This window comes from Budorcas taxicolor, chromosome 8 (genome assembly GCF_023091745.1).
Source record: "Budorcas taxicolor isolate Tak-1 chromosome 8, Takin1.1, whole genome shotgun sequence".
In the NCBI taxonomy this organism is placed as follows: domain Eukaryota; kingdom Metazoa; phylum Chordata; class Mammalia; order Artiodactyla; family Bovidae; genus Budorcas; species Budorcas taxicolor.
The window spans coordinates 29048063-29062357 of NC_068917.1; the positions used below are offsets into that span (position 1 = coordinate 29048063).

At 38.0% G+C, this 14295-nt stretch overlaps 1 protein-coding gene across 1 annotated transcript in view; it reads right to left on the bottom strand.

Annotated features, from left to right (window-relative positions):
• Positions 1–14295, bottom strand: part of ADAMTSL1 (ADAMTS like 1) — a 1100541-nt gene that overhangs the window by 517535 nt on the left and 568711 nt on the right. The window lies entirely within an intron of this gene.

Genomic DNA, 14295 nt, shown 5'->3' on the forward strand with positions numbered 1-14295 from the left:
AGTGAAAGTAAAGTCACTCAGTCGTGCCCGACTCTTAGCGACCCCATGGACTGCAGCCCACCAGACTCCTTCGTCCATGGGATTTTCAAGGCAAGAGTCCTGGAGCGGGATCCCATTGCCTTCTCCAATATATACACTACCATGTGTAAAATAGACAGCGAATGGGAACCTGCAGGGAGCTCAGCTCAGTGCTGTGTGGTAACCCAGATAGGTGGGATGGTGGTGGGAAAGGAAGTCCAGAGGGAGGTGTATATTTATACATACAACTGAGTCACTTTGTTTTATAGTAAAAACTAACACATTGTAAAGTATCTGTACCCCAATTAAATATATATATATATATTTTTTTTAAGACTATTACTGTGTTTCAACATCTTGGTCTATTTCTCCCTTCTCTCAAGCCTGAGGTCTGTGTTTGACAGGTTAAGATAAACAGCTCATTGTTTTGCAAATACATACAATTTCTTCTGTAAACTTCATTTTAGGATACCAGTTTAATAATTATAGTGGTTTGGTAGATCAATAAAAATGCAAGGGAAATTAATCTACATCTACCTTGTGTGTTAGTCACTCAGTTGTGTCTGACTCTTTGCAACCCCATGGAGTGTAGCTCTTTAGGCTCCTCTGTCCATGGAATTCACCAGGCAAGAATACTGGAGTGAGTTACCACTTCCTTCTCCAGGGGATCTTCCCAACCCAGGGATCTAACTCAAGTGTCCTGCGTTTCAGGCAGATTCTTTACTGTCTGAGCCACCAGGGATGTCCTTACACATGAATAAAAATGATACACTAAACACGTCTATAGTAATGGTATAAGAACCAAGACTTCCCAGGTGGCATAGTGGAAAAGAATCTGCTTGTCAATGCAGGAGAAACAAGCAACATGAGTTCGATCCCTGGATTGGGTAGAAATGGCAACCCACTCCGGTATTCTTGCCTGGAGAATCCCATGGAGAGAGAAGCCTGGAGGGCTACAGTACAGAGGGGTCACAAAGAGTCGGACACAACAGAGCACACACTGAGTGATAAGATCCAAAATGACATAATTTGCACTCCAAATTAAAGAGAAAATTATTGTTATCAATAATAATATATTTTAATATAGGTTAAAATCTTACAGTTAACAAAATTTGATACCACTACTTACTAAACCTGCACATTCATGTATTATCTTTCTTATCAAAAACATTTAGTTTGCTTGCTATGCCATTTTTTGGAAAATACAGGAAAATAAAATATTTCAAAAGTCATACTTACTAAAAATTATAGTGAAAACAAATGTTTCATTCTCTTTGCAAAATGACAATGTTTGAATGTTAAATGGCCAATATTACCACCCAAGGGCCAATACCAAGTTTTTAGGAACAACTGGCAAAAGCGATCTCTGTTGCCATTAACTTTAGGATTCTGTATTTATTTCTCCTTGTGGAGAGTAATTGGCATTGAAACGTGAGTTTGCTCATCATGCTAAGGATATAACCCACCATGTGTCTTTTAGCTGAATAGGTTCCCTGTTGAGATTTCAAAGTGTTATTCTGGAGACTTTTGTGGATGACCCAATGCAGTATTTTCACAGGTCTTTTAAAGGAAGAGTTTACTTTTGCAAAGAATGAAAGCCACAAAGAGAAGCTGAGGGTAGCAATAGTACCCTGGTATAAAACCTGCATGTACACCTAGTAAAATTTGGAAATTGAATTCACTCTGCTTCAGATTTCATTTTCCCCCCTATTAAATCAAAGTACGACACAGGCATCACAAAATCTGCCATAAATAATTCTTCACAACCGTCTGCTTCACTTTGCCCTGGACTCTCTCCAGCCATAAAACCTGGATCTACTTTTACCGCTAAATAGGAGAGTCCCCCCTTGGTTAGGGCTGAAGAAGTTAAAACTGAAAAGGAGCTTATTTTTGAAGCAGTAACTCTCTGTGCTGCATCTTATACACCAAACAAACAGAGGTTTCATCAGGGAGCTAGGCAAGTCCTTGAAAATCTTGACAAAATTTACAAATAAGATACGGTGTTTATTTATTATTTTTAAAACTTTCCATTGTGCTATCCTTGTAATGTAATATGATGTATATTTTTGCCAAGAATAGGGTGTGGTTGCTCCGCGGCTTAGTCAATCATGAAATGTCATGCTTAAGACTTGAGTCAGAACATCAAAACAATGCAATTCTAGAAGGAGAGTGCCAGCAGTCTTCCCACTTCTGCTAGATCCAACTCTATCCAAGTTGAGAGCTTTAGTACGTTTCCTTGTTACTATGTCTAGTCATGACTCCAAAAATATTCTTGGCAAAGCCGGAATATGATACTTGCTTGCTTTTCCATTCTCAGAATGTCTTCTTCCCCTACAGCCTGATGTCCTCCCACATTCTTTCTAGCCCTCTCTTCCATCCTTTTGTTTCTTTGTCAATTACTGTTGGTTAACAACATCATTCTTGTAGGGGTTAAAATCAAACAGAGACTCATACAGGGCTTGCTCTTCAAAACACCCAGCAATGTGGGCTAATGAGCTCACAACATTTTAGATAACCCAATGAACTCACCTGACCTGCCTCTTGAGAAACCTATATGCAGGTCAGGAAGCAACAGTTCTAACTGGACATGGAACAACAGACTGATTCCAAATAGGAAGAGGGGTACGTCAAGGCTGTATACTGTCACCCTGCTTATTTAACGTCTATGCAGAGTACATCATGAGAAATGCTGGGATGGAAGAAGCACAAGCTGGAATCAAGATTGCCAGGAGAAATATCAGTAACCTCAGATGTGCAGATGACACCACCCTTATGGCAGAAAGTGAAGAGGAACTAAAAAGCCTCTTGATGAAAGTGAAAGAGGAGAGTGAAAAAGTTGGCCTAAAGCTCAACATTCAGAAAACGAAGATCATGGCATCTGGTCCCATCACTTCACAGGAAATAGATGGGGAAACAGTGGAAACAGTGTCAGACTTTATTTTGGGGGGCTCCAAAATCACTGCAGATGGTGATTGCAGCCATGAAATTAAAAGACGCTTACTCCTTGGAAGGAAACTTATGACCAACCTAGATAGCATATTGAAAAGCAGAGACATTACTTTGCCAACAAAGGTTCGTCTGGTCAAGGCTATGGTTTTTCCAGTGGTCGTGTATGGATGTGAGAGTTGGACTGTGAAGAAAGCTGAGTGCCGAAGAATTGATGCTTTTGAACTGTGGTGTCGGAGAAGACTCTTGAGAGTCCCTTGGACTGCAAGAAGATCCAACCAGTCCATTCTAAAGGAGATCAGCCCTTGGTGTTCTTTGGAAGAAATTATACTAAAGCTGAAGATCCAGTACTTTGGCCACCTCATGTGAAGAGTTGACTCATTAGAAAAGACTCTGATGCTGGGAGGGATTGGGGGCAGGAGGAGAAGGGGACGACAGAGGATGAGATGGCTGGATGGCATCACTGACTCGATGGACATGAGTTTGAGTGAACTCTGGGTGTTGGTGATGGACAGGGAGGCCTGGAGTGCTGTGATTCATTGGGTCGCAAAGTCAGACATGACTGAGAGACTGAACTGAACTGAACTGAATGAACTCAACTTCTTAAATATTCATCTCCTTAATTCTGTTGGAGATCTGGGAATTTTAAAAAAAAAATTTGACACAATTCAATACTTTCCTAAAGAGTCTGATGAATTAAGTCAGATATGGGGGGGTGAGGGGGGATTTCTCTACTCATCATGGGCCCTCCCACCCCCAGAATGTAAATTCTCTGAGTGAAAAGACTTGGTTTTTCCTATTGACTTCTGCAACTTCAGTGTCTAGAATATGCTAGACAGATCTAAGGTAGTCAAATCATACTTATTGGCTCAATGAATAAAATAGCTACTGAAGTAGTATCCAAAGTGCAACAGAGGACTTAAAGTCAAAAGGTGTAAGTCCATGCCAAGAAACAAGGATCCAGAGTAGTAGAGCAAATATGTCCAATAAAACACTAATAAAGTCTGACCAATAAAGTACAAAGGCTATATTGTTTATGATGCCTGAATTCTTGGATAGCATAATTTGTATTGTAGAAAACAAACATTTCATGTTTCATGATAAGCTGCTTGAGTTCAGATACTACGTTCTTAAATATTTGTTGAGTGTCTAAATAACAGAAAATCCAGGCCCAGAAGATTACTGTCTCAAGTATGTGAGAGCAAGGCCTCTACAGTCCAGTGATTATTTCTAGTATTTCTATAATACCAAAAAAATTTAGTCCTTTGTTTTCTTAGCACATAAAAAGTCTGTTTGCTTAAAATATATTCGCTCATGGCAGTAAATAGCTGTTTTTTAAAAATATTGTTGATAAGGGAATGAGACTCATGCTCTGAACTCCTCAGAATAGGCATGGGAAAAGTTTCAGTCCTAAAATCAAAGGGTTGGACTAGATTTGCTATAGTCTCTTCCAGCTCTAAAATTTTATGACTCTGGATTAAAGAAAAAAAAAAATACCCATGGGGAAGCAGTGTCTTTGTAATTCACTCAGAATTTCCATTGTCATTGGATGAAGACTGATACGGCATATTCTGGCTCAAGTCTTGTTCACAGGATATTAAGCCTTGATAAAGTCTTTCTCTTTTAAGGATGCTCTGGAAATCTTCTGAAATAAGCTGAGGAGAGCCTAATATGAACCATCACGGAGTTCGGGAATTGATGCCCCAGGAAAAGAAGACACCAAATATCACGAAAGGTTAAGGCCAAACTATGTACAGTGATCAGATCTCATGTTTGCCCTTACTGCAGAATGGTGAATGCGTGAGTTTTCAGCTGGAGGTAGTGACACATTAATAAGCCATGGAATCAATTTAGTGTGTAGCAACTAGCATTAAAAATAAAAGGCAAAAAAGAAGTAGATCGAAGTAGAATGGAAAATATTGAATACATCTCCTGTACTAAGGGTAAGCATTACTTGATGAAACTTTAATTTCAGAGGGGGGTGTGTGTGTGTGGGTGGGTGTGTGTGTGGGTGTGTGTGTGTGCAGGTTTCGGTGTAGGCGTATGCATACTAGGTGACCATGTACAGTGTATTTCTTCTGGTAGGACACATTGAAAATGGTTTGGAAACTATGGAAATGGAAACAGCCTTTTGAAGTCCCTTCATACTCTATATAATTACTTCTAGGAAATCCTGAAGATCTCATGGGCATCACTGGCAATCACGGAAAGGAGGCAGGGTGTGCATAGAAGGATTTCTCTCCTCAGAGGAAAGAAGCACCCAACTGACCCACTGATTTTAAACACTAGAAGCCAAGGTCACAGACCAACGTCTTCCATCTAAAGAATCTGACTGGAGACACAGGCACATCGCCTGTCTTGGCCCTGGTGGATGGTGGATGTTGGTTATTCCTAAGTGTAATTGTGCCTGTAATTAAGACAGGGAATAGGTCAGCCAAAGGATTTTTTAAAACAATTTGATGGAAGCATAACGTTCATACAGAAAAGTGAAAATAGGGATTTGTTCTCCATCCTGAGGGGAAAGGAGAGGCACTGTAGCTTTCTCCCACTCCTCCTCCTCCTTTGGCGCTCTGTATTTCTGTCTAAGGCATTCCTCAGAACCCACAGCAGCTTCTGGTGGGCAGGGAGGGGTATTCTAGCAGTGGAGATGCCTCATCTAGAAATTCGTCTTTTCTTCTAGGTGTATGTCTATCAAAATTTGTTTTCATGTAATCTGATTTTAAGTAATGAGTCAGTATTCCTGTCTCCTTTTATCAAAACATTTTTTTTTGCTGTTTTTTTAAAAAGTAAAACCTCAAAGTGAGCTCAGTAACTGGATGGCCACAGCACTCTAAAATAATAAGTAATTATGTACATAAAGTATGTGGAAAAATAAAGATTTTTCACAAGAACATGGCGTTTAAAGATTGTTAAGTGTGATAAATAGGGGATGAGACAGTTTATATTAAAAACCACCCAAAATACATGTTTACTGGAGGTGCAGGGTATGTCAGGGACTGTTTCAGATACTACAGGATGAACGAGACAGGCAAATAAGATGCCTGATTTTACAGTGCCTACTCTAGTCAGGGGGATATGTATAAAAAAAATATTAAGCAAAGAAAGGAACAGGGTAATTTCAGATAGTGATAATTGCCATGATAAAGAAAAAGCAGAAGTGACCTCATGGTGAAGTTGGGGTGCAGAACTTCAGAATTTCACTGATCACTAACTGACCTTTGAACCAATATCTCAATGAGCAAGGAGGTAGCGAAGAGTTTCAGGGAGATTAAAGCAAGTAAGTGTAAGCACTGATACTTAGTAAGCCATTATGTTAAAAATCTTTTGAATGGAAAAGAAAGTGAAACAGAGATGTATTAACTGAACAAAAGAAATCTAGGTAGTAAAAGTTGTTCAGAGATGCTTATTTTAAATGGATCCATTAGTACTAAGGGAAGGGCCTCTACTTACCACTGCACAAACTGTCAACGATGCCCCTGGAGTTCTGGAAATGGCACGCCTGAACAGCACAGCTTGCCTGATGAAGAGATATCATGTATCCCAAAAGGGAAATCTAGCCGACTAAGCAATCAAGAGTATCATGGATGAAATTTGCAGCAACTTGTTAAGGCGGGATCTCCAACATGGCAGGAAAAGCTCGCACCCACCAAACTCAGGATAGTGGGTCTGTTAAGTACGAAGGCCTCTTAGGTAGATCTTCGCTACAGTCTGAGAATGGGTATAGGCTCAGTAATCTCAGGAGAGTATGGAAAACTTGAAGACTATTCAGAGGAAGTCAACAAAGATGATTACGAATTGAATAATGAGGCCTCTGAGAAAAGGTATAGCCAAACTGGAATTGCTTAGCTAAGATTATTTATCTTGGTGAAGACATATCCAAGGTGTGGCTTAATATGGCCTTCAAGAATATGAAAGGTAATGGTGACTAACTGTTCTTTATGACCTTTATGAAGAGAACAAGTTGAAATGGGAGGGCTTTTAGTTAGAGATAAGAATTTTTGGATTATAAACTATCCAAAACAGAGTGAGTTACCTAGCAAGAATGTTGGGTCTCTTTCTTTAAAATAGGGGCTATTTTGACCCCTTTCACATGGATGGGTTTGGTGATCCTTGCCAAGTTCAATGTAAAATGCTGTGGGTATATGTACACACATGTACATTTTTTGTTCTGGGAAGAGGATTCATAACTTTTACTAAATTGTGCTCATGCCTAAAAATGCTTAAAAATCACTGCTTTAAAAAATCAATTATATTCTCATCTGCTTGGATCAGCTGAAGAACAATTTGTCTGAAGAAGAAGAATAGACTAGATGTCTCTTCAGGTTTGCCTAGCATCTTATAGGCTGCTAAAGAGACTTTGAGACCTGTATGTACGATTGCTCTATAGATTTTTCTTAAATTAGGAGTTTAATGTTTAGTTTTAAAAATTACATTTAAGCGAAAAATGCATTTATGAATATATATAGCGATACTTGTCGTAAAACTGGAGAGTTAGTGGTATGTCTCAGGAATAGTACCAGCTTAAAAAAAGTTTGCAACATAGGAACAAATGGGAGAAAGGTATTCTGTGGAATATTTAAAACATATGGTTTTTGTTTGTATTTCTTCCAAATGTTTGAGAAAAGTGAACAACTTGTACCTGTATACAGTCGTGACTATGAATGCACTATTCTGTTTTAACAAAAAATGTTTTTATAAGCAAGCAGTAAAACACTGAAAGAAATCATAATGTTATAAGTAGGAGGCTATCAGGTTCCATATTAAATTTCTCATACCTAAAGCTTACTTTGCAAAGAACAGTCATTTTAACTTGATGGATTAAACAGTTTTCAATATAGTATAAATTTCACAGATCCATAAGCAGTGGTTAATAAAAATCCTAATCAATCAGGCATAGAGATAACACACACACACACACACACACACACACACTCCTATGAATTATATAAACAGAAAAATGGCAGCATCACTGAAACAGGTAAAACACAAAATTCCTCTTTGTTCTTATGTCCATGTTTGAAACAATAATAAAAGGTAGAAAGCTTATGAGGTCCAAAAATACTCATAGGTATCTTTAAAGTCAATGTGGTTGATTTTGCATAAATTTGCCATTGTTTTGTCTTATTTGCTCATCAGTAATCATTTCATTTTTTTATATAAGTCAATTATTTTATGAAAACACAACGAAATCTTAAATTCTCTTTTGTTCTGACTCTGTTTTTTTAAAAATGGAGAATAGTATACAAACTAGTAGATAAACCAGAACTAGAAATAATGAGAGAGAAGACAGCTAGAACTGTGTTCTCTGGATTCTTGAACTGGGAGCATGAAGTGTGAGCCTGAAATGACAGAGTGAAAACAGAGTGATAGGTGCATGTATCCTGGGCATATTTGAGGCATTTACATCAAATCTTTGGCCTCCAGCCTCTTCAGACTTGAAGGAGAATTACATGCAATAAAATGAAAAGTTCAGATACAGTAAATTAATACCACATGGAGCTGAAAATTATAAGGTTTCATTTCTGGGGTAGCAAGATAAACAAATATATTTACACAAGAGCTGTTTGAGTCATATGAATTTTAAGCTAGTACTTATGTAAGTGGCAAAGCTTTTCTTAAAGTTGCTCAAATAATGATTTCAGTAACATAACTCCTCTTTCCTACCCATTCATATCACCCTAATGTAGGTACACATAAAGAGCCTCATTTAGACAGTATTTAATCTTACAGGGGTAAAATCAAAAAGGAAATTACAGACATAAAACCATCTTTAAACTGATGGTGAGCTAGGTTAAAAAGATATATATATATATATATATATATATATATATATATATATACACACACATATATATGTATATATATAATGAGAGCAGATTCTGTTGCCATAAAAACTGATGTATTACTATGATCTTGATACTGAGTATGCATGAGGGCGCCCAAAGCCTTTCCAAGGAATGCACAGACATGGTTGTTTTAAGGGGAGGACTCTCCATATTCTTAACTTCTATATATATTTTTTCCCTAAATTTGAAACTTTGGGACATTGCACACGCAGTTGTGGTGTTCTGATGGCTTTCTATTCCAGTTTCCAATTTGAAAACATGTTCTTTGGCTTTTCAAAAGTACCTGAAACTTACACTGGCCTAGGATCCCAAAACTATGGGCAATGAATGAAACAATGATTCAAAATACTGGTTTCAGTGAAGCCTCCTTTAATTAAGGCATTATCAACCCACAGTAGAGTTCCTGTCTTCCTCTGTTTTATGCAATTTTCTGTAAAGACAAAGCATAGCTCTAGGAACAGAATATTTGGGTCTATGTAAAACCATTCCGAATCCAGATAGGGTGGGCAATGGGAGAGATAACAACTTTCATTCAATTATTACTGCCTCTTCCATTCTCCAACTATTATCAAAGAATGAATCATCTCAGAGGCCATGCATGAGAGCAACACAGAGGGACTCGGGTAAGGAATATTAACGGGACATTGACTTGTTTTGTCCAGGTCACAGGAAGCTCTTTACCATATGCATGTATATATGTATCTATGTATGAATGAATATATGTATGATTCTGTCTTCTTAGAACTAAAAAGTGATATCATTTTCACGCAAGTAAGTATTAACATATCCATTTTCATTAAAAATGAAGTAAGATCTTTTCTGATTTTGCTTATTAAGGTACATGGCAAATATTTTTCCCATTAATTGAGGGCATGAAATCTGCAGCTACAAAATGTGTTTGTGTTTTTTTAAGCATCAGGTTTATTGAAGTATAATTTGTATACAGTAAAATCCATCTATTTTAGGTATACAGTTCTATGAGTTTAGACAAATATATATAAATGCCTAAACACCATGACAATCAAGATTATTTCCATCACCCCATCCCTTTGTAGTTAATCTCTCTACTTTATTTTGCTGACTATACATCCATATTCACTGGTTGTTGACCATTTGGGTTGTTTTCAGTGTTTAGTGATTATGAATAAAGCTGCTACAAATATCCCTATAATTCACTTCTCATATAACTGCCTAGATTGTTGCATTTTATGGTAAGTTTGTGTTATTAATATAAGCAACTGCCAAACTGTTGTCCAAAGTGGTGGTCCTTTTTTGCATTCCCACACTATAAGAGTTTCAGTTTCTCTGCATCCTGTAGCATTTGGTATTGTCAAATTTAAGATGTTAGTCATTCTGCAGGTAGATCATTATGCTTTTAATGTGTTTTTCCCCAGTGATGAACAATGCTGAACATCTTTCCATGTGACAACTTGCCACCTCTCCCCATTCTCTAGTGAAATGTCTGTTCAGAGCATTTGTCCACCTTTGAGGGCGGTTGTTTCTCACTGAGTTGTGAGAGGGTCTTATATTGATACATTCCAGACATAAGTTCTTTATCAGATGTATTTCATAATTTCAAGTTTTTGACAAAAGTCTATTTAAAATATGGGATGTGATAATACCATTTTATCAAGACATATTAGCAAAGGTACAGTAAGTTGGGGCTTCTCAGGTGGTGCTAGTGATAAAGAACCCACCTGCCAATGCAGAGACATAGAGACCTGTGTTTGAAACCTGGGTCGGGAAGATCCTCTGAAGGAGGGCGTGGCAACCCACTTCAGTATTCTTGCTTGGAGAATCCCATGGACAGAGGAGCCTGGCAGGCTACAGTCCATAGGGTCATAAAGAGTTGGGCATGACTGAAGCAACTTTGCATGCACTCATGCACAGTTAATTGGCTATATTTCAATGTTCCCAATTTTTCCTGAATATATTAAATTAAACAATGTGCCTCAAAGAGAAAGAGCAGCAGGTATGGTTAATTGATACATCTTGGTTAACCAGAAACAGAGAAGGTAAGTGGCTCTAATGATTGCATTACAAATCATTTTGCTGGTCAAGCCATTTATAATTCTTTGCTTTTAAGTAATATAACTGAGCTATTATTAATAATTGATAAATTATTAAATAGAAATTTTGATGAGTAATCACTAAGTGATTTTTGACATGTAACTCAGAAGGAGTTCAAAGAACTGAATTACATTATTACTATAAAATATGTTCCTTCAACCCTCAAATTCATTCCCTTAATGTAATTAATGCTTTTTAGCATTTATATGAATAACTGTGAAATTAGAAATATGATTTCATGCCTTCTATTCTTATTGCCTATTAATTCTCCATCCTTCTACTCTAGCCCCACTGGCCTCCTTGTTTTGGCCTCTTATTCATGAAACCTGCTAGAAAATGGTACCACCTCAAGCTTTTGTCCTTGCTTTTCATTCTGCCTAAAAAGATCACTTCCCTGCATCCTCCCTGCTTCCCATCATGTCCTTCCCCAACTCCCCCAGTCAACACATGGCTTGTTATTTCTGTTTCAGGTCTTTGCCCCAGTGTCACCTTCCTAGTCCGAACCTCCCCACGACAGTATTTAGAATACAGTAGCTTTCCCTCCACTCAGCTCCTGGCAGTTAATACACTTCTTCTGCTCCGTTATTCCATAGCACTTCTCATCACCTCATGTGATACATAGTTTTGCTTACTTAGTTTTGTTATTCTCTGCCACCCGTCACTAGAATGTGAGCCCAGAAAGGAGGGATTATTTTCTGTTTTGTTCACACTTATATCCCACAGCCTAGAAGAGTTACTGATAGACATTTCATAAGTTTTAAATATATAAATATATATTGATATACTTTTTTAAAAAAGGAAATAGGATTTATGAGTAACCCTGTCTCATCCTGGCAATAAATGATGTTTATCCCCTGACAGACTACTTAGGAAACAAGAAAAGAATCGTATATCAATAGAAGTATTTTTAATAAAGCACATTACTTATCAAAATTTATATTATGTGTATTATTGTTTGAACACTGATAATAACTCAAATAATGTCACCCAGAAAGACATTTTTCAAACCTAGAGACTTGCGAACACAGAAAATTCGACAAAAATTGTTTCATTTTATACACATCTTTCCTTTTTGCTTATTTTCCCTTTTGCTGGTGATAATTTGGTTCTTTTTTATTTTGAAATGTTAAAGGAGGAAAACTTTCAATCATAAAATGTATTAAGATAACATGAACTCAAAGGTCTAGTACATACTTGTAATAGCTAATAATGTGTCTAATTGGTATAGTGTTAAGATTCCAGTAGAAATGGCTAAAAAAGACAATATTTATCATTCTCTAATGGACAGCCCGTGCAACTATTTTAACTTACAGTGACAAATGTTCAATATTACTTTAAAAATATGCCTCTGGTAGGCAATTTTTCTAAATTCTTTTAGGTAGTTTGAAAGTAAAAATTTTGAAAGGTAGGTCATGACCTTTATAATTCTTTCCCTTTTCTCCCTGGCAGTTGTGACATTTGGCCCTGATCTCATTGTTCTAGTTTTTAAGCTTCTCAGTGTGCGATTACAATAGCAATAATTTTCCCTGGACACTGAGTGGATGACGGCCTCACCCAGTACCCGTGTCCTTCCCACGCTGGCTGGCAGCAGACCTTTAGTGGTCAGCGCCAAGCGCCTTTCTCCAGAGCTCAGCCTTGACATTCTTTCTGCGCAGCTCAACAAAAGCATCATAAAAGAACTAAACATTCAAAGTGATTCTTAACTGGGTATTCAGAAATTTCTAAAAGGATTTATTATTGAGGCTTGAGGTTTTGTTTATTAATTGGTTTTTGTTCTCTCTTGTTTTCTGGTCAAACAAATATTTGGTGCAAGAAGAAGAGAGAGGAAGGGATAGAGGCAGGGAGAGAGGGAGAAAGGGATGGGGAGAGACAGAGGGGAAAAGCAAGAGAGAGAGGGCAAGAGAGAGCCTGGAAAAGCTCTTGTTTTGTTGGAGGCCTGAAAAGCGTTTTCCAAACTTTTCAAAGCTTGGGACAGAAATTTATAAACCAAGCTGTACTGCTCACATCCCACAAGTCCAGAGCCCTGTGTAGTTGACACCTGCAATTTTTTTTTTTTTTTTACAGATTAAAGTTTGTGCCCTTCTGCATTCAAAAGAGCTCCTGCCATCAGGCCCCCAGGGCCATGCCTGTAAAGAAATGGAGCAAACTCACGTGGCAGAGGGGTATACCACACTGTCAGAAGAAAGGTGGTCTACTTTAAGAAAGAACGGACAGAGAGGCATCCAAAGGGGGTCTAGCAAAATGATCCAGGAGAACTCACCTATCCCTGCGTACTGTTAACTCCCCAAATACACAGTTAGAGTTGCAGGATATTTTGTTTTGCATCAGGTGAAACAAACAGCCTGATCCCCCTAGTAACGACCCAAAGGACAATACCACTGCTTTACTTTCTTTCATTGGCTCTATTTTTCCCCCTTTCTTTAAAACCCTGAGCCGAGGTCTGTGTGACGTCCCCCCTCTCCTCTCCTCCCCATAGGTTTGGCACTCATTTTCCCCATTATTCAATGAGTAATGACACCGAGGGCACAGAGCCAATCCCACCGGCTCTTTACACTTTCCTCTTTCTACAGAATAAAAAAGACCCAAACCAAACACAACACGCTGCAGCTTTCAGCTTCAGGGATTGCGACTAATTTCTAAACTCTCTTCACTCTGTAGTAGAATCTGGCTGTCATTCGACATTTGGCTTTTTTTCACAAGCCCGTGAGCAAACTTTATTTACAGTGCACGCTGACTTTTATTACTACATAATACAGAAAATATTTGCTTCATTATGAAGCCAACTGAATATTTATTTTGATTTTTGTTCCTTGTGGTAAACAGAGTTCAAAACACTCTCTACTACGATTGTTCCAAACGAGTCACAAACTATGTAAACAATCACAGAGTGATTGTGTGACCCAGATCTTGTGATTGCTTCACCTCCCTTTGCAGCAAAAGGAAAAAAAAAATTTTTTTTAAAGAAGTTCAGGTCCATTTTAAATTTTCAAGCAACTTTTTGCCCCTCAGGGCTGTCTTTTAGTCCATTCTGGTGGTTGCCTTTTATGGGAAGTCACCTCACAATGAAGTCTTTTCAAGGTACTTTTGGATCCAAACCTCTTTGAATACAGTCCAAGGGAGGCCTAATTCTGCTTTAACACACACAGTATTGCCACAAACATCAAGTGCTGTATTTTAGGTAATACCTAGGTAAGAACATATGCTGTTGGAAATATATGAGTGCACTCAGATGCATTCTATCTATATTTAGGTATGCTGCACTGGCTTTGCTGATTCCATTTAGTTCTGGAACCAACCTGCCTAGAGTACCTTAATTGGCTGTAAAAGATTGTCCAGACTTGGAATGAACCCATTTGACCAGCTTTACAGTTTAGTGTCTGGATATTCACATTGCAATAAATGTCCCTCCTGACTG